Source organism: Suricata suricatta, chromosome 14 (genome assembly GCF_006229205.1).
Source record: "Suricata suricatta isolate VVHF042 chromosome 14, meerkat_22Aug2017_6uvM2_HiC, whole genome shotgun sequence".
Lineage (NCBI taxonomy): Eukaryota > Metazoa > Chordata > Mammalia > Carnivora > Herpestidae > Suricata > Suricata suricatta.
Window position 1 is genome coordinate 19,160,284 of NC_043713.1, and position 24,708 is coordinate 19,184,991.

Here is a 24,708-nt window from a genome sequence, read left to right on the forward strand (position 1 = left end):
CTGCTTGGGGAAGGGTTGAGAGAATTAACCTGGTAAATCGGTTTGTTTTGTAAACTAGGTGATGCATTTTAGACTGTGGCACTAAAACGCTCTGAGAGTCTGCCGATGCCTCTCTCTTCTAAAAAGTAACGAAATAACACAGAGCTTGGAAGTAATCAACACCCTGTCTCTAGACCCCTGCCGTATCAGAACTACGTTCACGGACGTGTTTTTATTTTTTAATCCATCAGCCGGTACCAGTGGCACTGTTTGCAAACCAGCAATGTCCGTTAAAGTGGTTCTGTCAAAAGAGTTTATTTGCAATTAAGAACTTAAGAATCTCTTACACTAGAAATACTCCGTGCAGCCGTGTGTCAGACCCTGGGTTCGGGTGGTTATTGCCCTAAATTATAGTTTTCATAGGGGCTGTATGATGTTGTGTGAAAACAGGGTTGTATGGAGGGATAAAAATGTCTGTGAAAATATGATTTGTTGTCCCTTTTTGTTTCTGAATTGTTTTTGGCTGGAAGTCAAGGCCAGCAGGCTGAGAGCAAAGCCGTCTCAAGGGAGGTATGCGTGAGCTAGAAAAATAAGAGTACTTTAATTAAATAATGAAATTCCAGTGTAGTACAAAGGTATAGCATGTGTGTGTTTGTCTGTGTGTGCACTGTGCATTTGCACACTCTTCACTGCCCAGAGAAAAGCCCAGTTCTAAAAATGAGAGCCAGAGCCCCAAGTGTAAGCTTTAAGATAATTGAGTTTTTATCGATGTTTTCTTTTTAATTTCAGTATCAGAATTAATCATATGTTGGAAATCTTTTGTTTTGTGTGGGATTTCGACTTTCTTTCTTGTAAGTGCATTTGGTTTGTTACTTGGGAAAACTCTTGATAAAATTTAATAATCCTCTCTAATATTTAAAGCCTTCTACTGTTTTATTGCTCGTTCAAGCAGAATGTACCTTGTTCTTGTGCTAGAAAAGGAATGCTTGCTCTCTGGAACCCTCTCACCCTCCCATTTTCTTGAGTGACAGGGGGGAAAAAAGATCAATTTTGAATTTTTGAAACAACCTGTTTAATATATCCTGGAAAACGTAAGCAACTAGTTTTAGCCATTAAACAGAGCCTGTGAAGGATTTACCTTTATGTATCAGTCATATGTCACTAAAGGTGGAATTCTGGTGGAGGTTTATTCCCCCCCCCCCCCCCCCCGGATATATTTGCATTTTTAAAGTTGCCTCCTCTGGCCCAGCCACCAATTCAATCCTATTCGGCATCTAAAAGATTGGTTGCGATGAGGTGAGCCGGTGCTTGGTTAAGAACTCCTGCTGCACAGGCTGCAGAGTACAGTTCATGGCAGTTTGTTTGGAAAGAATTCTGCAGGCAAGAAATTTACAGCCATTCCAGCGCAACGGAAACATCTTTGGAATGTGAGTGCAAATGTTCGGGGCAGATAGCTCGGCGACAAGCCTCCTAGTGCTGAGTCTCTAGTGTAAAGCTCCCAATTCCTGCAGAAGAGCCGGTTCCTGTGTATCTGGTTTCTGAGGGTCAAGGCAGAGGTCATTCGAGTTTTGGGGGAGAAGAAAGTTGACAACATCCTTCCTTTTCGCAGATGGTCATGGCAGAGGTCTCTGTTTTCGCCGGGCCTCTCTTTCTGGTCAATGAGAGAATAGGCTTCCTCGCCCTGTATCCTTTCTTACTAATAGGAATTGGCGTGATTCCTCACAGACACAAAGATTTCCTCTGCTGAGTAAGCGCGAGGCCCCTTAACTTGTTAAAGCACCATCCAGACCGCGTGAGTCTGTCTGTGTATGTGCAGGGACACAGACCCTCCCTCGGTTTGTGGGAAATACTTCCCTCGGGTGAAACTGAAGTTGTTTTTTTGGCAGACACAAGGTGAGGAGTGGAAGGGGGCAGAGGGCGGAGTAGAGGTGGACGGGCTGGTGTGTGATGGCTGAATTTCTGGGCCTTGGGGAGGCTCATTTTGAGACATTCCTGTCCAGGAAATTCTGTTGTGTATAGGAGCATGAGTGCATCTGCTTTTCTTAAAAAGTCTTCCTAACGTAGCTGTGGAGTGTGGCGGTTCTGTCATTCTTATTTCTGCTTCGTGGTCGTGAGCCTTGCAGGAACCGACTGTCTCTGTGCTTAGCATGGTCTCAGCAGTATCCATAACAGTGTGAGCACTTAAGGATAAATAAAAGAGCCCAATTTTGGAAATTCCCTGATTGAGAAAGTAGGGGCTGGAGAGGAACGGTGCACATACTATGAATTTCTTCTGCTTTCCGTGAAATTTGAGAACAGAGCAGACCACAGTGTGTCTCTTCCAGTGACTGTTTCTCTTGTGCCGAATTGTTTTTTGAATGCCCGTCTCCAACACCAGCTATGCAAACCAAAAAGAGAGGCAGAGTCTCGGGTACCTTGGGCTTCAAGTCTAAGTAGCAGATCACAGCTGAAATGGTCCCCCACTGTGTGGTAAGGTGAGTGGCTTTCGGGGAAAGGAAGCTTTTGTTTTCTCCTGTTTACTACATTCTGGAGATGCTGGGTGGAAATCCTATAGATGATGTGCCCCAAGGAGCTCCAAAAGCAGCTTTATCATATTATAACAATGTATCCTGTGGACTTGGAGAGATGAGCGCTGTTAACATGGGAGCATGCTCAACCCTGTCCCGGATGTTTGTTTGCTGTAGAGAAACAGTGGTGGTAAGCAACAGGTAGCAAAATGCTGTCCCGGAGAAGTAAATTACTATTTTGAAGTATATGATATTTCAAAAATGCATCAGGTTAAAAAATATATACACGTATCGAGTATGTCTCTCTTGAGGATTTAACACTGAGAGTGACAGACATGTGGCTTTTTCAAAAATAGTATTTTAGCCAAAAACCAAAAAGCTGGCAGGTTCTTTATTAAGGTGTTTTCATTAAAAATAGCAATATGAATTCATTAATGCATTTCCATATAAAATTATCAGACATAAACATGGTAACTTTTTCAGACTTTTAAAATGGTGTAGAAAATGAACCAATAGACAAAAAGCAAAGCGGCCAAATGGACTTTTTTTTTTTTAGTCCTCTCTAAATATGGCAAAACTAATTTAAATCAAATTGGGGTACGGAAATCACACCCAGGCTTAAAATGTTCTTGCCAAATTGCAACCTCATACTACTTTTACTGGCAGAGAAAATAAAATTTATAATGGAAAGTCTGACAGAAATGAAAATGAGCGGAAATGAAGTTTTTCGCAAGATAGTCCAACCTTTAAATGATAACCATTGGCTAATACCTAATGGGCATGAAGATCACAAAAGGGAAAAAAAAATGTCATTTGCTTTTGGCCTCGTTTGCTACTTTGAAAAGGAAGTTTGGCGAATGCAAACTTTTTAATCTTGCCGAGATCTTCTGGTTTTGAATGGAATGATGATGCCAACACAAATGATTGTTATTAAAGTAGAAGTTTTCTCCTTAACTGAAAGTTCAGGATTCATTATTAGGAATTTTTTGTCTTTCCTTTTTGGGATATAGTCCAGATCGAAAGCGATCGTTTCATTAGTATCTCCAGGGCAAGTTACATGGGGTGTGTGTGTGTGTGTGTGTGTGTGTGTGTGTGTGTGTACACTCTGTGGAAAGCTGGACCCTGAGACCAATTAAATTAGAATCTTATGAGCTGGGTCTTTGCTCTTCTGACAGTTCCCCAGGTGATGTACTACTGTGTAGGTAGGTTTGATGAATTCCTAGAATGTTCGATAGGAATATACCATATTTTAAAGGTGTGTTCAAAATCTGGTATTCCTACTGACCTTGAAAGAGCTTTTTTGACTTCTTACCTTAATATGATTATTCAAGACATGGAAATGTACTGCATAAGTACTTCATTTAAAAGGCAGTGAGAATTATTTACTGAAAATCAGAGAGATGCCTTGAAGCCTTTATACAAAATTCTGCAGCTGAATGTCCCAGCCCGTATCTTGTTTTCTCTAGTGAAGTCCAAGGCTCTAACCTCAACTGCATTCTTTTTCTTTCTCAGCAAGTAATCAAATAGGACTCTGCTGATAAAGTTGTTTGATGTTGAGATCTTAAAACCAATGGGATTTAAGAATTAGGCTTAATCTCAGATACTTTTGTTAAATTCCAGAAACTTTGAAACTCTATAGAAAATAGATCTTCTCTATATGAAATTTGATTTGCTCATAAACTTTGGTTTTGAGTCATTGAAATTAAACATTATAGTTGGTTCTGAAATGAACTCCACATTTATGAACTGCTTGTTTTTCTTTTGATTATTTTTATTTTCGATACAGAATTAGAAGTGACTTATTCTACAACTTTTGGCCCCTTTATGTTTTCCCTATCTAAAGTCAAAATAGAAAGAATAGAAGCAAAAAAGGCATGAAATCCTTTGTTCTTTAGAAAAAATGGCTGCTTGGAGCTTGTCGAAGCAGGAGTACATCTTGTTTTTTGCTTTGACACCACACTTAAATGTTTGTTCGTAGTGGACGGTAAATCAGTCCGTGCCCAATGCATTCTTCCTAGGGCCCTCTCCCACCCACGCACTATGCCTGTGTGTGCCTTCCACTTCCCCTCCAAGAGTGCCTCTGGGATTGGCCATGATTTGTGTTTGTTGAAAGCTGATTTCCACCAAGATTCTGTAAACTCCTACCGGGCAGGGGCCGCGTTGGCTTCATCTTGAACTCTGTGTACTCTGTGCCTAGCAGGGTGAGACTTGTGATAACCTAATGTTTATTCCCCCAGCATCACGTTTAGGAATCATTTTGAGACCGGGAAGTCTGAACGGCAATATATGGGAACCATTAGTTAGCATTGTTTCCATGCCTACAAAAATAAGAAAATCCATACTCTCTCAGAGAAAGTCCTTTGGAAGTTTGCCCTGCTAATGTGTCGTTCAGACCCTGGGATGACACACAGGTCATGTCGTGAAGAGTCACTCGCCACTCACCGCCTGGGCGCCGGGTACTAACTAGCGCAGTGATGGTCTCAGTGTTCTAGGCCTGAACATTCCCAACGGAGATGATGAGGGGCTTTTATGTTCTGTGTTTCCGGTGGGCATGTTATTGGAGCCAAAGGTCCCAATCCAGTCCCATCCTTTTTGAGTATGTCAGTGAGGACAGTGGGACAGATATTTATAAGCACGGTGACTTCAGACATCGCGGGGCCCGTGTTTACTGTGTGTGTGTCATTGCGACCCGGTCCCAAGCAGCTTTTCACCCAGCAGCCTGTTTGTTTTGGGGGCATTGCTGTGGGTGGACCTCACCCAACGCCACACCAACACTCACCAAAGGGGAGAGCGGAGCCATTCTTTCATCGGGTTGGTGAGCAGGTATGGATTTATTGGCCCTCTGCTGATGTAGAGGTACTATGGAGAAAAACAAGGGAGGTTCTTACATGCTTTCCCTTCAACTCCCGCCAGCAGCCCTCTGAGCAGAGCCCGTCAAGCTCCATTTATTTAATTTAAAATAATTTTAGACATCTTATGTAGAATAAATTTTCAAATACTTAGAAAAGTTGAAAAAAAACCAAAATGAAGTGTCATATACCCAGCTCTTATATTAAACAGTTGTTAATATTATATTTGCTTCATGTATAGAAATGTATACATACATTTTTCAGCATACCATTGTTAAGTGGCAGACCTAATAAGATTTCACCCCTCGATTTTCATGTGTCTTTTAAAATTAAAAACACTTAGCCATTTGAAATGCTATTAACACCCCAAAAGAAAATAAAATAGTTTCCTAATCTAATACCCTATTTGTATTCAGATTTCTTAAATTGTCCTCCCATGAAAATGTCCTCAGTAGCTTTTTTTTCAGTTATCGCATTCATGCATGGTATTTGGTTTCTGTGTCTCTTTATAATTTCTTTTAAACTAGAACAATTCCTGTAATTAAAAAAAATGATATTTACTTTAAAGAAAGCAGGCCAGTTGTCTTGAAAAATATTCCTATATCTAGAATTGTCAGCTTATTCTTTTTGTGGTGCTTTTTAATTTATTACTCTATCACTTGTCTTACCTACAGATTGAAAATTAGGTCTAAGGGTTTATTCATATGGGTGCTACACATTTTTGGCCTGAGCATGTCATTGATGATGCTGTGTGCTTCATATTATATTCCATCCGGAGGCATATAATGTTAAGTTATGCTGCTATTGATGATGTTTGGTGAAAGTGGGGACCCCCAGACTTTTCCTATTGTAAATAAATCTTTCTCTTTTTGCAATCAGTAAACAATTGTGTTCATACTTTAGCACAGGGCACATAGCCCATTTCCTCAGTACTCTTTGGCTTGATGGTTTTAGCGTGCATTGATGATGCATGCTTTTGAAGTAGTGATTAAAAAAAAAAACATCTTATCATCTTAATTTATAGCTGACATTGTTCTGTAAAAAGCTTTCTTTCATTGCTCATATTTTAGCACTGGTAATTTAAATACTTCATACATATACAAGTTTAATGCTAACAGTCCTTGTATTAAATATGGTACTGGAGGGAACTGGAAGCATTAAAGCATTCTTCACGTTTCTTAAGTTGTATTTATTAAATGAAAAACAGATATGGCTCAGGCTAATGGTCAGAAAGGCTTTAATTGCAGGAAGAAGGAGGTAATTATAGGTACGTTTCCTTGCAAACTAAACTGTAGTATTTTGCTGAAATTTGGGACCTTATGACAATGTCTGTATTGCTCGCTCTTAGATTAATCTTGTTGTAATAACTAGAGTTTCTCTAGATTCTCATATTGTCCTCTCTCTGCTCTAGTAATTATTTTTAAAGTCCTCACGAGGCTGACTGACCATCAGTGGTTGACCGACTGAGTCTGGCATGCAGCTGTGACACTTAAAGTTGTCTCACTCATGGTCATTGAGATACTGGGTCTGGTCCCTCCCCAGGCCTTGCACACCCTGCGTGCGACTGATGAGTGGATATCAAAATGAATGGATTTCTTAAAGTTATTCCAGCTCAATCTAGAGGAAGCCTGGGAACTAATATTGGGTGTCCGTATACACTTCTGTGCTTAAAATTATTGTCCTCATTTAATGATTAAGAAAATGAAGCCCAGAGAAGTAAAGCAAGCAGGCCTAAAGTCACACCCCAGTGAGCTCAGATCTAGATTTTGAACTCTAAGATATCTGATTTTAAAGCCAGTGCTCTTCCAGTGTGGATTCCCTGCTGCCCCAACCTGTGACGAGGTTTCTAGGCTCAAAGATCTATATTGCACCCCATCTGGAAAACCACTTTTGGTAGATTCCAGGCCCACTGGAGAGTCTGGGCCTAATATGGTGCCTAGAACAGTAGCTTCACTCAGGCCTGTCCAGGATGTGCTGGAGCTCTGTACCCATGGGGGTGGTTGGGAGAGGGGAGGGGACCACATGGCTCCTGACTGCCTGGCCCTTTTCGGTTGTTCTTATTTTTAAGTAAACCGCCTGTGTCTATATGCATGATCCATTCTGCACCATCCTCTAAATTAGCATACGTAGTTTCATTAAAACCAATAAAGCTTCCCTGTGAAAAGGCTGGGGTAAAATATGCCAATTCACATTTTAGCAACAGCATGAAGACTCTCTTAAAAATGTATAGATTATATCTGGGCCTTGCTTTTTGTGCAATGCAGGCAGAATATGGTTTGCTATTACATAAATTTGGATTCTTCAGAGAGCAAATTAGTTTTCCGAAAATACAAGAACTACATAGAGTGAAATTCTGAAACCATACCTTTCTCAGGCTCTTAAATGTGACTCCATAATTTTTCGATTATGGCATTTAACTCACTTGTGAAATGACTTATATGGGTTAGAAGCACAGGCAAGTTTTATACAACAGTTCAGGACAGTGAGTGTGTTAAAAAAATTGAAATTTCTTTGAAGTGCTTTACGGGACACCAGAAAAAGAAAAAATGGAATCCTGGTATCCAAATGGAAACTTTACTAGAATCTTTGGATTAACTTCTCTTTTCTTATAAAACATATTTGGAGGATTTTAATAAAACCACTAACGATTAGGAATTTAATTCATCTTTATATTTTTGATATGTAAAGAGAAAGGGGAAAATCAATCAATGACTAAACAATTGGTTTAATGCTGAGGAGTACTTGATAAAAATTAATGTTGAAATGTGACTACCTATAGTGTAGAAATCCGGATTGCCCTATAGCTTTTTTCCATAAGAAAGGAAATATACTCCCAATGCAGGGTCAGGAAAACTTTTCAATATAAAATGGCAGAAATATTTATTCCTTTATCTATGGCTATGCTTGAAATGGTTTCATCACTAAGGAGGTATCTTCTGGAATTCTTAAAACAGAGACCCCCAAGTTAAAATAGTGGGAACACTGCAAGATCCCAACAAAACCCCATAATCTTTTTAGAAATAAATACTTTAGAAAGGAATAGATACCGAGTCTGCTGCTGGGCCTGATATGGTAACCTGCTTAGAATTGAGCCTCATCCTTTGAAAAATTGTGTGTGTGTGTGTGTTCTGGATGTTTATGTGGATTTCTTTACATATACTTTCGCTCATAGATAAACTAAACTGAGCTTCCTAAAGCCTGGACCTTTTATGTTCAGTGTGTTATTTATTATCCAACAGAAGTAGTTTCTTGGGAAAAGAAAACCGGCAAGAATACATAGTTGCATTTGCTTTAGGATTTCTAGTGCATAAGTGTTTTTTCATAGTATGGCATTTATTTTTGTACTTAATAAAAGGAGAGTCAAATTTTGGTAGGATAGCATCCTTGACCTGGCACTTCCCTGGATTTTGTTGAGTAGAATATATTGTCACTGTTTAATTCTTATGGTAATGTAATGAAATGTATATAACTGTTGATTTCATTACCCTCTCCTTTGAAAAGACATCTTCCAGTGAAGGCTTTCTGTGACACACACACACACAAAATGCTAGATACATCTTATTTCCAACCTGCCTCAAAGCCACATTTGTGTGAATTTGGGACAACGACAGTTCAGTGATACGAAAGTAATTAGGAGGAATATCATCGAGGTTTTCAAGCAGTGACCGTTCTCCAGAGCTCTAGATGTGGGGGTCCCTGTGTGTCGGGGTCTGACCGTGCATGCACATGGAATAATCTGAGCTCATTTGTACAGTGATAATGAACAGCAGGGCACTGAATCTTTTCAGTTTTATTGGTATTGTATACAGTAAGTTATTAAATTTCATCTCTGTAATACACCTGCAGTAAAATAACAAAACATTGCTGCACTTAAGGAACATGTGTGTGTGGTACAATGCCCTCCCCCATCATTTCAGCCCCCCCCCAACAGCTGCTTACAGATTTCAAGACCCATTGTATATATTCCCTTGAGCCCACCTCTAATAATCGAGACACATCTGCCATTGCAGTATTATAGGCATATGTAGTTTTATTGAAAACTATACCTGTAAAAAAATTAAATAACTCCTACCTCAATTAAATTGGCAAGCTACCTTTTGCAAAGATCATATTGCAGACCTCCTGAGACCCAGGGAGTTCATTTTATTCTTATATTACAAATCACTAAATATGTTATTTTTATTTAGCCAAGTGGCTCGTTTTTCTCATTCTTTGATAATAAGTCACTTTCATCTATTCTCACTTTTGTTTTCCTTGTCCCTCTCATCTTCACACATTAAAAAAAATAAGCGTGCAAGGTGTACGAAGGAAATTCTGAGCCTTGCTGCAGTAAACACAAGACACATAAAGTCAAAGGGAAGGGACCCAGCATGCAGCTTTAATTTTTAAGTGATTATTAAATAGACATAAACGTTAAAAAATCAGATTCAAAATCTGAACTCATCTTGTGCTTTGATAGAGATTTTTACAATCTTTTTTTGAGATCAATTTTATCACCATAATGGCAGAAAAGGAAATAATAAAGAATGAGTTAAGAGGTCATACAAAGCATACCTAGGCGGTCAGATTAAATTCCTTACCTTAACATTTACATTTTTTTTGAAGAATGGGTCAATCGTAAATGCCTATAAAATAAACTTTTACTCAAACAGAAATAAAACAAATATGTAGGGTGTCTACATAGTTATTCATAGTGAATCAATCATGCCACAGGTGCAGTGATTTAGTTATGAAGAAAAGTTTATAAGCTTGCATCCTATTGTCAGAGAAAATTCCAAGGACTAGTAGGCCACTATATGAATAGGAAGAAAGCTACCCTTTTAGGAAGATGTGAAGGTTCCTCATTGCATAGTTCCTTAGAAAGAAACAATGTTTTGTGCTCTTCAGAGGGACTGAGGGAATGAGACATGGGTGCCGGCCCCCCAAGTGAGGGCGGACTCAGGAAATAGATCCTCTGATGATAGTTGGAAAGTGGCTGGTTTTCATAGGAAAAAGCTCCACGTTGGGCGTGGAGATTACTTGAGGAAGAAAAGCAAAGAAAGGCCGAGTCCTAGGTAGGATCATTGCTCACGACGAGGATCCCACATCCCAAGAGAATAAGAATTCAAGCCCTTAGGAGGATTTCAACTTTGTAAGTTTGTTTGTGTTATAGAAAAATATGTCATAAATTCTAAACAAACTTTTTAAACAGAACTGATGCACACATTGGGGAATACTACTTAATTCAAGCCATACTACTCCTTGAAAGGCCCATCAGCAGAACTTTCTTCTCTTGGATGTGACAACCTTCTGCAGAATTATCTATTACCAGTACTTTTGAACTGTGAACTCTGTGTCTCACACTGAGCTCTGCAACTCAGAGCTGTCCTGTGTAGAGTGGCCGGTACGACACCCCATCGACAGTGGTAAAAAAATTTGCTATGGACAATGACACATGGCAAAGAGGAATGTCAACAGCTGCTACTACTCTGACATTGTCCCTCAAGGAGTCTTCTGCATCTCCACCATTTAGCTGTCTCAACCAAAGAGGGATCACTAATACAGACCTATTCTCAGGTCTTACTGACACTTAGTTACCAAGTAAGCTCTGTTTGGATTTGTTTCCAGAGTGCAAGTCCTGGGTGTCATAGTCTGGTAAGAATATTTAAGTTTAGGGTTTTATACAGGGAGGAAGGGACTATTCTTGGATCTATTTCTAGGGGAACTTGTTCTCTAGTCCCTTTTGCAGGTAACACATACACCCTATCATTCCTAGAGTCCAGACTGTCTCCATTTCATACTTCATTACAAAGATTTTCATCCCACTGTATCCTAGGTGACTATACTGTCATCTGAAATTTCATAGCGTACCATCAGAAACTCAGATGCCAAGATGGGGGGGGGCTCCTATGGAGTTCTGTTCATTGGATTTCCTTTAGTTACCTGGTGCAAATAATTTTATCTGCATTCTAGGTATTTGTAGGTACTGCTCTAGAAATAGGATGGAGACATGCTAAATCAGCTCTGTAGAACCTCAGCCAGCAATCAGAACATTCCAGAACACTCACCAATAATATATTCTACCATATTGTTATTACCATAACATATTGAGTGTTCAGTACATATTTATTATGAAAGAGCACACTATTTCTCCCCACCTACCCCCAGAAGATCATGATATCACTACCCTGGTAGAGGGTTTGAGCTAACAGTACAGTTGTCTAATTAGAGGCTCTAACTCATAACTTACCAAATTCACATTCTTACATTTACTTATGTATATCTTTCAAGAAGATAGAGTAAAATTTAACGATTAAGGTTTTGTGCTTTTGACCTTGACTTTTACTGATTGAACTTCCCCTCAAGATTCCATCTGTGTTTGCTTGGTGACTGACCGCCAGAGGCCGTCTAAGACTGTTGTGTCTCCCTCATCCCCAGAAGCCCTCAGTTTTCAGACTTTATGGATTCAGCTTCCTCTACCCATACATCTGCCCCATTCCCCACTCTCTCGGTCACCACTGCTGCTGTCCCTACTGCTCTGGTTCCCTCCACCCCCGCCTTCTCCCTCACATGGCAGCCGGAGTGCTTTTCTTCACAAATCCTGATGCTGTCAATGCCCTTGCTTAGCCTCCCTTCCTGGCTTCAGGGGCCCACCCTTACCATGATGTACAGACTCTTGATAGCCTGGCCCTTGTCCTGGCCTCCAGCCTGGTCCCGCACACTCACCCACATCTGCTCCAGCCGTACTGAGCTCTTTCATAATTCTCTCTGTCTTCACAAGAGCACTTCCATTGGCCTGGAATACGTCATCCTGTTTCTCCTTCTCCCCTTTCATTTGTTTTACCAGGTAACCACACTCTTTATTCAAGATTCAGTTCATGCCTTGTTTTTTTCCAGGGACCCTCAGTGTTCTATCCAGACCACAATGAGGGGTTCTCTTTTCTACACAGGTAGCCACCGGTGCACTGCTTTCTCCCGACAGTTGTCACACTCCCCAAAGCTAGGGAATGCCAGGGAGCAGGCCTGACATCTCCATTCCTGGTGCCTAACAGAGGACACTCAGTGACCTTTTGCCCAGATGTCATTGGATGGATGAGTGAATGAATAAATGTACCAAGAACAGTAACAAATTCTATAACTGTGAGCAAATAACATATTTAGGCACTTTCATGCAAATTTCTTGTCTTAAATTAATCATGCCAGTGACCCCTCCCCCCCAGTGAGGTAGAGACTATTTTTAATCCCCATTTTATTGACAACTAAACAGAAACACTCAGAGCAATTTTGTCACTATTAATAGCAGGTGGCAGAGATGGGACTAGGGGGCAAAGTCCTTTGGCTCCAGATTTATCATTTTCCCTACTGCTTCTTTGTTCTGGGTAAAGTTGGTGACACTGTTTTATCAAAGCAGATAGCCCACAGAGTCTTCTCATCATGGCTCCCTCTCTCTTTTCACTATTAACTTAGGTATCATCTAGCTTAGTGCACTGGGACCTCTCTCTGTCCATAAGAAAGACTGCATTTCTAAGGAGGGTGTGGTGAACTTTGTGATCTGGGTACCTAGAGCATTGTTCTTAGAGGCCATGAAAGAGAATATGTATTTTGAATATTTCCCATAAGTAACTACAAGTTACATACAGTGTGGTGCTTATTTCCTATAGTACAGTTGCCTGTCATTGGTAGTGACTCTACCCCACTGGTAGAATGACCATGAGCCGCCTGAGCATGGTGAGGCCTTGAAGCCCATGGATAAAGTATGACACCAAACACCAAACGAGCCCTGTGGCTCAGGGCACCTGGTGGCTCAGTCAGTTAAGGATCTGATACTTGATTTTGGCTCAGGTCATGATCTCACAGTTTGTGGGTACAAGCCTCACGTTGGGCTCCATACTGACAGCAGGGAGCCTGCTTGTGATTCTCTCTTGCCCTCTCTCTCTGCCCCTCCCCCCTCAAAAGAAATAAATAACCTTAAAAAGAAAAAGAACAACTGCATCTTGTCTCCCCCGGTTTCCCCCTCCATTCTCCTGGTACATCTTACTCACAGAGGCTGGGTCGGAACACAGAAGAAGTGGATGACCTGTGTAGACCAGGATTTGCTTCTTCACGTTTCCTTCACATGATTCTTTTTCTTTTAACCTTGAGGTTGGACATGAAAAAAAAAAACCTAATGATGATAATGAGTTTAACTTTTGTTTATCTTATTGAAATCTTTAGGATAGAATGTCACAGAAAGGACTTAATGCCACATGGTACCTAATGCTGCTTTAAACAGCAAAATGGATACTGAAGCTCAAAGATATTAAGAGACTTGTCAGCTTCACACAGCAGACGTCACTCATATGGACCTACCCAAAGCAGTTAGCGTTTCACTAGCATGTAACATTGACATTTTTCCTTGATGCTTTTGTAGACTTTTTCTTCCAAAGAACATAGGGCTACCTTAGACCATGAAGTATTAGCCAGTAGCAGCTGGAAGTACATCCTGAAGAAATTTCTAGACGAAGATCCCTTTGTTCAGCAACCACTGAATTGCACCATCACAGAGCCAGAGGGTGTAGTTTGCTTGTAAATACTGAGTTTTTGAAATGTCACTGTAACATTGGAAAAATGTTGTCTCAGAAGGTTGCCAAAGTGACAGAATCCCGACATTGTAAATACCAGCCAACACAAGTGCTCATAAATGACAGGAATAAAATATATTTGACCAAATCCATAATAATCACTGATAACACTGTTTACCCTCAATGACCAGGAGCTGTGAACTTGGATAAAAAGCACATGTGTGCAGATATCATTAATGTGTCTGAGCCTCTAGCCATTCCAGAGTATTTTGATGGAAAAGCTCCCTAAATATGTAAAAGCTTTACAATAACTAAGAAGCAAGTGTGCAAGATAGGGTGTCAGGCAGCCCTAATGGAACTGGAGAGAGTCTTGACTATCGTCAGCACCCCAGAGGACTGATAAGGCCCCCATTGTTCTGGTAAGAACCGAACTGTGAGCCAGGCAAGCAGGACAGTCAACGCTCTATTTTCCATAGATGTGATTCCTAGAAGGTCCGTTTGCTATGAGCAAGAGCTCACACACAGGCCATGTTCTCGAGAGAAGGAAAATGTGGAATGAACCTAGAGATTAAAAGTCTCAGAGCAACAAAGGCAGGATTCCACGGGAACCTGAACTACACTTTCACTTGAGAGGGATGGCAGGGTGGCCAGAACTCCCTCCAGCCTTAATATTTCTATAGCCCAGGATTTTTCTAATAACTTCCCCCCTATGTAGAGATGATTGCCTCCTTCCCACTTCTGTTCTAGCATAAAAATGGAATCTAGGGGCTCTAAAGGGATGTGTACAAGGTGGCAAGCTGCTGTCACCAAAGACTCTGTGATGTGGCTGTTCTTTCTGCTCCAAGCCCCTCCCATCTCCCCATCTCCCTGGGAATGCTCTGGGACAATGCTCTGGGACAATGCTCTGGGACAGTGGAGACTGCATGGCAGAGGGCTGGCCCCTTCCGAGCAACCCGGTGAAAGAGAGAGCCACCAGCCAGTGAAAGAGATAGGAGAGTGTCATGTCCATCCCAGGAGCTGTCCACACCACTTCTTTGAAGCTGGGCGTGGGGACGAACTGGGGTGGCCTGCTCCTCCTTGGTTTTCATATGTGTGCAAAATACTTCGTCCTTTCCCTTGACAGACTCCTATATTGTTTAATTTGTTTAATAGTGAGCATTGCTTTCTTAACTAAACCTAAAAGGCCACATTCAATATTAGAAATACCCAGTACTGATGAGATTTGGGAAAAGCTACCAAACAACACATTGCAAATTGACATTCAACCAAGAAATTATGGCGATTGTGCTTCTTGGATTTTGAAGCATAGGAAAGAATTCATAAGAGGGAAAAAGCTTTCAGTCAGAAGGTGTCCATTTTAGCATTAGCTAGAATAGTAGTGAAGAGTCTGAAATGATTGGTACATCCAAGGCTATGATGTTGGTATATTTTAGTGTCCATGAATAGGGTCTATGTGGATGATAACATAGCTTTCAAAGAGTATGGGCCGAGCAGGGAGCAGGACTATCCCAAGTCCTTAGGAACTCAGTGAGTGGCCTGGCATCCTTGTGACATGAAGCCCGGCCAGCGGGGATTCCCTGGACGGGGACCCAGTTCCTTGAGATACCCAGCTGACAGGAGGCGGAGTCTGCTGTTCTGGTTCTTTGACTCACGGGATTGGAGGTGTTGGTGTTGGAGAAGCGGTGGCTGGTCTTAGGCTCTGTCCTGGCACTGCTCCTTCTTTGGTCATGAATGTAGACAGAGATTGGATGGCTGCTCACATTTTTCTCAAAGAAAGACAGCTTTGTCTTCCAGAGATGAGCTAGGAGGCCGCAGCCCTGTGGACATTCTGCCACGTGGGGCACCCTGCAGTGACAGCCTGATGGCCTGTTCTCTGGACTGACAACTGTGGGTCTCTCCAAGGCTGCAAGCATTGAACCAGAGCTCAAAAAGCCTTGAAGTCTGACATTTTCTCTCAAGTCTTAAAGGACGCTATCCCTGTCAGATCTCACGTTCCTGGGTTCGAGCCCCACATCAGGCTCTGTGTTGACAGCTAGCTCAGAGCCTGGAGCCTGCTTCCGGTTCTGTGTCTCCTTCTGTCTCTGCCCCTCCCCCTCTCATGCTCTGTCTCTCTCTGTATCAAAAATAAATAAAACATTAAACAAAAAAATTAAAAAAAAAAGGACGCTATCCCTAATATGTACTCTTCCCACTTCTCCTTTTCACTTGTTAATGGTTTTAAAAATTATTTTAGAGAAACCTTTTGGGGGTTTTCTTTTAGGCATGGCAGGCAGATTGAACTCTTGTTTGGATGGGTGAAGAAGAGTTGCATAAAAGCGGCCAGCGTGCGGGGTGGGCCTGGAGGGTCTTTGCTACATTATGGTCAATTTCAGTGAGGCTGCATTTTGTTAAAATTCATCTTTGTCTAAAATGGACTTCTGGGGTTTTGGCTTCTGCAGTGAAGGTGAACAGCTACAGATTTGCCTCTGTATCCACTTTGGTTATCACAACCCTGTTTTTCTTCCTGATTCTTCTGCTTCCAACCAGCTGCTCTTTTAAAAACCAAAGAGAAGCATGAGACCGGGGTGGGGGGGCGGTGCAGGGGTGGAGAGGGAGACAGAGATTTTTATTATCAGTGGGTAAAAATACCTGTCAGTCTCATAAGGTAGTTCCTTAGTGAATTTAGCATTTAATTATTAGTTTAGAGGGGATATCTTTGAGCTTAAGAGTTATTTAGCTAATTAACAAAATAAATGCAAGATTTGGGGGACTCACTTTTCTGCTCTCTGGGTCCCCTGGGTTTCTCCCTTCAGCCCTACTTTTAGATTCACTCCAACATAATCCCCCTCCCTCAAATATTTAATTATTTGTTAAAGCTCAGAATTTCGGCTTCCGCTATGAGTCTCTATCCCCAAATTGCCCCCTGGTGGCTAGACAGGAGAAAGACAAGATGGAGGATTAGGAAAAGGTGGATCATTTTGCCTCTTCGTTTCTAATACATATTTCTCTCTACATATAATGGATATCAATATAATTCAGTCTCAGTGTAGACTAGCCCTGGATAGGTTAGTATATCACCGTCTCCTTGTGAGTCATTTGGCTGCAGGGATTTCTCTCCCTATTCTTGTGCCAGTTTCCTTTAGTCTCATTTTTGTTTCTGCACATATTGTGTTGACCAGAGCCTTTGTAACAGTACTAATAACACTGGGGTGAGTGAGTGAGAGAGACACGCACACACAGAGACTGAGGACACGATAGTTGAAGATGGCACGTGCTGTCACTCCATGTGCTGGTGTGAGAGGCACTGGGAAGGGCTGTGATTTTATAGGCAAGCTGATTAGCCAAGCGCTTGTCACCTCCATTGCTGCTCACTGGCCTAGTGAGTGTGAGCATGCCATCTCATTGACAGCTGTCTGTTGTCAGAGGGCCATCTTTTCTCCTTTTCAGTTTGACTGAACACAACAGAGACATGTGCAGAGAGCTCTTTGCGGTTCTGATGGGTGTTGCCCTGCCTCCCAGTCCTGTCTCTCAGGAGGCAGCATAATTGAAGAGCTCAGAATATTAACCCATTGACCATCTTGGTTTGGGGATATTTTAGTAAAAAAACAAAAGTCTCTTTTTGAGGGAACCACAAGTCTTTCTAAATAGAGGAAGACATGAGATCCAGCGTCATGGTGAATTAGTCTGGTAGAGTGTACGATGTCTTGGTAGTAACTGTCCATGGGATGGCAGTTGATCTGAGTATATGGAATAGGATGAGAGGTTCATTTTCAGGATAGACCCAGTAGGGGAATGTCTCAACTGTAGGACCTCCCCATCAGTGTCTTCTTTGAAGGTGACAATGGCACATTTGACTTGTGTAATAACAGTAGTCCTTGGGATGTGTGTGCTTTTGGATGAAGTGTGGCTCTTTTCAAGCCAAATTGGACACTGCCCTGTTTGGGGTAGATTCTAGAATCTAGTAGCCTCTGAATTTCATGCAGTGTGTCGCTAATCCTATAGGAATATAGGCTGCCTTTCTAGGACGTTACCTATAAATGAGAGATACCAAGTTGGCCTTTTGTGATGGGGAAGTAGTTTGAATGTTTATACAAATGTCAGCATGGAAGTTTGAATGTTTAATTCTTTGCTTCTTCATCATAGTGTCTTCCAATGAAGCTCTGTTTATTTGAGCATCTTTTAGAGCTGGTACCACATGGAGACATGCAGGGCTTGGTTTGGACTGTGTCACAGGGATGTTTCCTACATTCGGTAATAATGTAGTGGCATCTTAGGCTTAACAGGAGGAAAATATTTTACTGTATTCATTTAAAAAAGTTTTTAGAAAGGGAAAGTATGGAAGAATATTGAATACATTGCTTTTTACTTTTCCTTTGCTTTATGCACTTCCCCCCATTCATTATTTGCAATGTAACAAGCCTTTGTCACTGAACCTGAATGAGAAAGGAAGATCTGAGAAAACTTGACTAATTTGTTTCAGATCGTCTATACTTTAACACTGTACCAATGCTCTAGAAATGGGAGATAGTATTAGAGAAAGTACCATTAAACTAGTTGGAGAAAATTCAGCTAAGTAGACAAGAAAGACTCTTCTTCTAAGTTGTTGTGTTTAGACTAAGTTAAGAATAAATGAGCAGAATATTTTGAATCTAGCATCTCCTAGGCCAGGGAGGGGGTCAGATAACTGAGTTCTTACCCTGCCCCCAACTGTACAGAGCACCATTTTCAGGGCTCAGCTTCTCTTGAGGCATGTTCTAGATGGTTTCTGAAATCCTTCCATTCCCCAGTGTCTGTGGTAGCAGAATAGGGGATAAGAAAGAAGAATACCACGGGTAGCCCTTAGACGTTTCAGAAATATTTTTTGACACATTCCCAAAAGAATGTGTATAAGGCAGCAACTCCTTGCCCTTGAGAAGAATAAGAAATATAGAAAGTATTCAAGAGATGTACAGTTAGCCTCCATTAACTATTTTCTTCTTAACTTCTGTTTACTAGAAATGAAAAATAATTTTTAAAAATGTTTAATGAAGATGATGAGAACAGAGAGAGAAGACTGAGTCTCCTGGGACTCATGACTCACTTGCACGGCTATGATTCCTCTTGGAAGATGGTAGCTTGGTGCACGACTCTAGGATCGCTGCGGCAAGGCCTGAGGCAGGCTGCAATGTTCAGCCCGTTCTCAGACGTTTTGTTCACATTTTAACACCTCAGAAGTTTTTGGTATGCCACTTTTTTTTTCCTTTGGTGGTAAATAGACAGTGATGTATTATCTTCAATGACATATTCAATTCTAAGAGGGGGATGCAAGTTTTTGTTTTGTTTTTGTTTTGGTTTTCGTTTTACTAAGAGAACCTAAGTGACTTCTTTACTTCATGGCTGACTAAGGCTGTGAACGTCCTTTCCGGTCACATTGAAGAATCCAGATTGCACAGAGCTCACCCTCCCAGAGCTCTGCACATAACGCCCATTTGAGAAAGGAGGGAAGCACATACTCATACATCCTCATGTAGAAGGAATGTTCTGACACCAATTTAGCAACCGCTAGTTTGCTTTTATAACATTTTCTTTCTCTAGAATTACTCCAGTTACATTGAATCAGAAATGCTAGATATCTTCTCCAAAGGAAGGTCAAGAGTCTTTGCTAATTTCCAAGCTGGAACAATTTTCACCTAGTCTAATATTAATCAAGATTGTCGGTAAATCACTTGGACTTTATTTTTTTCACAGACTTTTAGAGTTTGTTGATACTTCAGAGATACTCTAAATCCAAATTCTCATTTCACGGATGAGTAAATGGAGGTACAGTTAGTCTCTGGCCCGAGGTTTCATTTATATAGAACGTGGGTACCAAATGCTCATTTTTGATGTTCTCGCCTCTAAGCTCCATACAGTGTAAGGAGAACAGGATCAACTACAAAACAGGGCTTCTGTATGTCTTTTGCATGTACATCTGGGTATTACACTTTATTTATATGAGTAAATATGGTTGGATTCCTTCAGTCCGTGTCCCTGAATGCTACACTTGTTTTTCTGCCTGCTTCACTTTTAAATTCATAGGTGGTTTCACAAGGGACAAAAACCAAACTTGTCATATACAGCTTAGTGTATACCACACTTCATGTTGCAGTAGCACCGTGTGATCATCTCTGAGTGAGTTATGTGCTGGGTGAGAATGGCAAAGCGGCAGGCAACTGAGAGGCCAGCCCTTCAGCCAGTTCGGTGCCCCTGGTGTTACAGTGACTGACTGAAGCCTTGGCCTGCTTTTGTTATTTCTCCAAACGAGGGTGTTTTCACCTTTGAAATGTGAATCTGGACTTAGTTTTTTCTTAAAAAAGTAAAACACAAAAACTAAGCCCTTAAGGTCTTTAAATGTGAACACACTTGGAACACCTTCCATGCTAATATCATATATATTCGTTTATTAAACATTGATGTAAGTAACATTTTTAAATTTAATAATGATTTCCTAAGACACTTCACCCTATTTGCTTCAGAATTTATGGGATGAGAGGAGAGTTGAATCTTAATTATTTATTTTTAGTCTATGACTGTGTGATTTTAAAAATAAAGGGATTTTGTCTCAAGTCTCTCATTGAAAGAGATGTTGTAATGCTAACAACTTTAATTCTTAAATTCTTCTAGCCTTATAATTTTTAATTTTGTTTTTACCAGCTTCAGTTGATGTATAATTGACAAATACAATTGTATATATTTAGAGGATACAGCTGATGATTTGATATACATATACATTGTGAAATATTTATCATATCGAGTTAATTAACAATTATCTCCTCATAGTTATTTTATTTATGTGATGAGAATGCTTAATATCTACATTTAGCAAATTTAAAAAAATTTTTAATATTTATTTATTTTGGGGAGAGAGACAAACAGAGTGCAAATGGGGGTGGGGGGGAGGCAAAGAGAGAGGGAGACACAGAATCCGAAGCAGGCTCCAGGCTCTGAGCTGTCAGCACAGAGCCCGATATAGGGCTCGAACCCATGAACTGCGAGATCATTACCTGAGCCGAAGTCAGACACCTTACCAACTGAGCCACCCAGGTGTCCTTCTGCTTAGCAAATTTTAAGTAAATAATAGTTACCATCCTATACATTAGATTCTCTAAACTTAACTCATCTCATAACTAAAAGTTTTTCCCTTTGACATCTCCCCATTTCCTCCCCACCACTGCATACCAGTGGTGATCACCAATCTAGTCTCTGTTTCTATGAGTTCAGCACTTTGTAAGAATTCCACATATAAGTGATACCATGCAATCTGTGTCTTTTTTCGTCTGGCTTATTCCACTAAGCATCATGACCTCCAGATTTGTCCAAATTGTCTTAAATGGCAGGGTTTCCTTCTTTTTTTAAATGACTAAATAATATTCCTGTTTGTGTGTGTGTGTGCGCGCGCGCATGTGCGTGCATGTACGCGCCGGCTACGTTTTCTTTATTCATTCATCTGTGGATGATCTCTTTACTTGGACTATTTTAAATAATGTTGCAATGAGCATGTGAGTATAGATATCTCTTTAAGATACTGATTCTGTTTCCTTTGAATCTATACTCAGAAGTGGGATTGCTGGATCATATGGCAGTTCATATTTAATTTTCTACAGTGCCTCCATACCGTTTTTCCAAGTGGCCACACTAAGATGCATTCCCGCTAGCCGTCACCACGGGCTCCCTTTCCTCCACACCCTCGTCAACATTTGCGATCTCCTGCCCTCTTGATACTAGCCATTCTAAGAGGTGTGAGGTGCTATCTTATTGTACTTTTGAATTGTGTTTTGCTGATGATGAGTGACGCTGAGCATCTTTTCAGACACCTAGGACCATCTGTCTGTCTTCTTTGTAAAGGTGCCTATTCAGGTATTCTACCCATGTTTTGATCAGATTGCTTTCTTGCTCTTGAATTGTATGAGTGCCTTATATGTTTTGGATATTAATGCCTTATGAAATGTATGGTTTACAGATATTTTTTTCCATTCTGTAGATTGCCTTTTCATTTTGTTGACAGTACCCTCTGCTGTGCCGGAGCTTTGTAGTTGGATGTAGTCTCCCTTGTTTATTTAAGCTTTTGTTGCCTGTGCTTTTGGTGCCATGTCCAAAAAAATCCTTTTGGCAGGACATCTGTCAAGGAGCTTTTGTTCTATCTTTCTAGGAGTTTTATGGTTTCAAGTCTTACAGTTTTTAGGAGTTTTATGGCTTTAAGTCTTATTTAAACAAGTCTTTGATTTACTTCAAGTTAATTTTTGTGAGTGGCATAAGACATAAGTCCAGTTTTATGCTTTTGTGAGTGGATGCCTAGGTTTTCTGACACCATTTATTGAAGAGAATGCCCTTTGCTCATGATGGGTTCTTGGCACCTTTGTCAAGTATTATTTGACCACATATGCTTGGGTTTATTTCTGGGCTCTTTATTGTATTCCATTAGTTTATGTATCTGTTTTAATGTCAGCACCAAATCGTTCTGATTGTTGTAGCTTTGTAATGTACTTTGAAATCAGGAAATGTCATGCCTCCAGCATTGTTCTTCTTCCAAGGTTGCTTACGCTATTCAAAAGCTATTGTGGTTCCATACAGATTTTAAGATTGATGCTTACTTAACTTTAATGTTGATAAATGAGGGTAAGTTGATTAAAAATCATCATCCTGGACATAGCACAGAATGCCAGGATTAAAATCCAAGGAATAGCTTCAGGATTTAAATTTCCCCACATAGTTCCTTAAGTAATTTAGTCTTGAAGAACTGAAACTGTCAAGTATCTTATGCAGAAGGAGAGCTAGTGGTCAGTATTCAGAAATTTTGTAGGCTGGCAGTTAAGCCATCGGTAGCTTGAAATCAAGTGCAGTGGGAGTATTTGCACCATGGAAATGTGCCTCCCCACTGAAGGTGATGCCTCAGCACTCCCCTCCAAGGGTAGAGAACTGGTATCTATTACATACCTGACCAATTTCTGTTACTGTTGTTATTGTTATTAATTCAACATTTAAAATGTTTAAGTTCTGGCTTTCTGGAATAAGCATGTTAGGTTTACCAGAAACCTAAGTAAAGTAACTATTTCATCATGAAAATTGAATTGATTCATGCTCTTGGGGGATGAATCCACTCTTGGGGGCTCATCCCCTTTCGCTTCTTCCCTTGTCCTGGTGAATTTCCTACCTTTTCTCGGGCAGGTTTTGCGACATGGAAGCCTCCTCTTTTCCTCAGGGACATAGTCACTCCTCAGTGCTCCTGGATCTCTTTTTGCCTCTTCTGGAAACCTTGCTCGCTGTTCACGTGTAATTATTTTCCATGAGTTTGGCTCCTCCTCTACACCATGGAGTCCGCACTGGACTGTTTTTGATTTGTGCAGACACGTTGTCACATGTACAACCCAGTTGACAAACTTGAATTGATAAATTATTCTGTGAATTATTATCATGTGGATTTGAATATTTTGCGTCCTTTTCCGCCTTCCTCTTCCCACCCACCTGGCACCCCCCGAGATGCTACTTCTTAAAAAAAAATAGGAAAAAAGTGACTTGTACTTTTGTACATTTATGTTTTGTTATAAATAACTGTTACTGGTAAATTTAGTCACAATTAGACTAAATATGTTATTTGAAAGAAAGAGGTTCGTCTAATGAATAGAAATGAAATAGATCAGAAATCGTTACATAACTGAGAACTTGTCATCTTTTGTGAATAGAAAATTGAGATAATTTTAGTACTAGGTTAGTTTTGTAAGAGACTTCTTATTTTGAGACTTCACTGAAAGCAACTTTTGTAGTTCTCAATCTAGTCTCTGTTCAAAAGACCAGTTTCCTTGTTTCATCTCTCTGAAACATTCCTTCTTTGTGTTATGATTATGCATGCTAGTGTGGATAACTAAGACTTAACGTTAAGTCTCCTTCCCAGATGAAAGAGTTTTCTAGAACTGATAATAAATGTTATAGATTTCTGGGTATCATGGATAAGGATAGAGGAGGAGTTTCAGGTATATTAGATAATCCGCAGTTTGGGCTACTTCACTACATGGAGATGAAAGTCTTACACAAGGGATGTGTTAGATTAGGAGACAGGGTGCACCGTTTAAATTAGTCCTCTTAGCTCCATTAGCCACATGTCTTGTCTGAGGCAAGTTACTTAAACTTGCTAAACTCTACTCTCTTCCCTACCTGTGAAACAGTATTAATATTAGCACCTTCTTCATAGGATTTTGTGAGAATTAAATAATTTTATATATGTAGTACATTTAGAAAACTCTGGTCCGTGGAATGTGCTAAAAAATATCGGCTATAATTATTATAAAACTGAAAGTTGTTAGTCAAACTATAACTTACCTTTAACTTTTGGTGGTCAAGAGTGAGCAGTGTCTTCAAATATGTCACTGTTTCTAAAATTGGTGGGCCAAGTATTCTTAGTGAAACATTTCATTTTGGTGTAACTTATAAATTTGGTAATATTAATTCATCTTTGTAGTTTCCTACTGAAGAGGTTAGGTATGTTTTCTCTCTCCCTCCCTATTTTCTATAAAAAAAATCCAAAGTGTAATTTTATGTAAAAAGAAAGTAACATAAACTTAATAAAATATTAGATGGTCTTCTTTCTAATCTACAGAATAAAAGAAAGAAAGAAAATAATCTTTCTAGAGCTACAGAGTAGCTCGTGGTGGCCAGGATTTGGCCCTCTGCCCCCTCGACATAATGTGTTTTATTTTACAAAATAATACCAAGTTCAACACAGTACAGAATTACCCTTGATTTGAAATGTTAGCAGCATTTATTGAATTATTTTTGTGGATGTTCAGTGCCTTCTGTAAAATACAGCTTTCTCTTGAAAGAATGATAGATGCAGAGGACACA

The 24,708-nt window shown here is 40.3% G+C and overlaps 1 protein-coding gene across 13 annotated transcripts in view; it reads left to right on the forward strand.

Annotated features, from left to right (window-relative positions):
- The window catches only part of TCF4 (transcription factor 4), a 350,902-nt gene that overhangs the window by 178,034 nt on the left and 148,160 nt on the right, over positions 1–24,708 (forward strand). The gene's annotated exons all lie outside the window — the stretch shown is intronic.